At 51.3% G+C, this 1,798-nt stretch overlaps 1 protein-coding gene across 14 annotated transcripts in view; it reads right to left on the bottom strand.

Moving 5' to 3' along the window:
* Mapt (microtubule associated protein tau) overlaps positions 1–1,798 on the bottom strand; it is a 103,799-nt gene that overhangs the window by 38,916 nt on the left and 63,085 nt on the right. The gene's annotated exons all lie outside the window — the stretch shown is intronic.

Below are 1,798 nucleotides of genomic sequence, written 5' to 3'. Positions count from 1 at the left end.
TTAATCCCAGCACTCGGGAGGCAGAGGCAGGCAGATTTCTGAGTTCGAGGCCAGCCTGGTCTACAAAGTGAGTTCCAGGACAGCCAGGGCTATACTGAGAAACCCTGTCTCAAACAAACAAACAAACAAAACCAAACCAAACAAAACAAAACAAAAAACCCACCAAAAAAAAGACCAAAAATAAAAACAAAAACAAACAAACAAAAAAAGAATAAGGGGCAAACAGGACCCAGCAATGGGATGACACACCACACTAGTCTAGATGGGGGTTTATAAAGCTAGGCGACCCAAGCTGACCTCAAGGCCTTGAGGCACACCAAAGGCTGCTGCCTTCCAGAAGCATTTCATACAGTGCCAGCTGGGCCATCCGCCTTGTCTCTAGACCGAGGTGGTCAGTCTCTACAAACCAGCACCCTTCCCAAGGCCGGCACAAGGAAAGAGCCCCAGTCACTGCTTGTCCAGGGTAGCCAGATGGCTGTCTGAGGGTGTGGCCACAGGAAGTGAATTTAGAAGCTCTCCACCAGACCGGTTATCAGCTCAGACACTTCTAGGTCTTTTATGCTGCTTTTTATGTGTGTATGTGACAGTTCCTTGTCAGATAACACAGTACTGGCCATACACTGTGTCAACTGCCTGGAAGGCAAAGTCCAAGAGTAGGTCTGGTCGGAGTAAGATTAAGGAAATGGAAGACAGACTCAGAGTGACAGCAAACCCAAGGAAGCAGTCACGGAGTCCTTAGCAGAGATAAAGAGGCATTCCCGGACTCCACCAGTGACTGCCCTGGCGCTGAGAGTCTATCCATCTTCCCATACTAGTGCAGTAGTGTGATATCCTGCCCCTGATGTGGATGGTATCATGCCTGAGCTCAGCAAGGGGCATGAGGAAATCATAAATCTCAAGGGGCAGGGCAGAAGGCACTGCAGGAGTTGGTATCTCTACTGGCTTTGAATGTTCCCAGGGAGGCACAAGGTTTCCTGCTCTCTAGGGAGACAGGCCTCCCAAAGGTAGAGAGTCACACAGCATCCTTGAGCAGCTTTACTGAGCACCCAAGAAGCAGCAAACATGTGCTCAAGAAAGCACAAGGTGAGGCCCTAACTCCATCAACAGCTGGGAAATTATCAACTCTAAACCCACCCAAAGGTGAGTGGCCTGGGGCTGGAGTGGAACCCTAGAGTCTTGCTCTGCAGCCCATACTGGCTTTGCACTCACTGTGTAACTCAGCAGGCCTTGAACTCTTGATCCTTCCAGCTTAGCCTACCAAATGCTAGGATAACAGTCAGGTGCCGGCCTGCTTATCTTGGCCCCATGGTCTTGAATGCATGACCCAGAGAGACACTTGGCTTCTGTTTCCTCCGGCTTGGGATCTGCTGAATGGCAGTCGGGGGACACAACAGGATATGGGAAGGGTGACTGAGCAAAGGTGCACTGTAAGTCTGCCAGCAGGCTGTGCAGCCAAGGATGCTGACATCTTTACCATGGTGTGGGCACAGGTCAGAGACGGCATTGGGCATCTTAGATCATGCTTAAAGGGCCACTAGCGAGAATGAGTTGTCGTTCACAGAGGTGATGCAGTAGCTGGGTCCCTGAGAAGAAGGAGGACGCATCTGCCAGAATCTGACACAGAGGAATCCATCTTTACGGAAGTAGGAGCTAGGAGCTGAAGTGGGGAGAGCATGGAAGGATTCAAGAAAGGTCTCTGTCAAGCCGGGCGTGGTGGCGCACGCCTTTAATCCCAGCACTCGGGAGGCAGAGGCAGGCGGATTTCTTAGTTCGAGGCCAGCCTGGGCTACAGAGTGAG

This window comes from Mus caroli, chromosome 11, assembly GCF_900094665.2.
Source record: "Mus caroli chromosome 11, CAROLI_EIJ_v1.1, whole genome shotgun sequence".
Classification (NCBI taxonomy): Eukaryota; Metazoa; Chordata; class Mammalia; order Rodentia; family Muridae; genus Mus; species Mus caroli.
The sequence above is the reverse complement of the archived record's forward strand: the minus strand, read 5'-3'. Positions and strand labels throughout refer to the sequence as shown.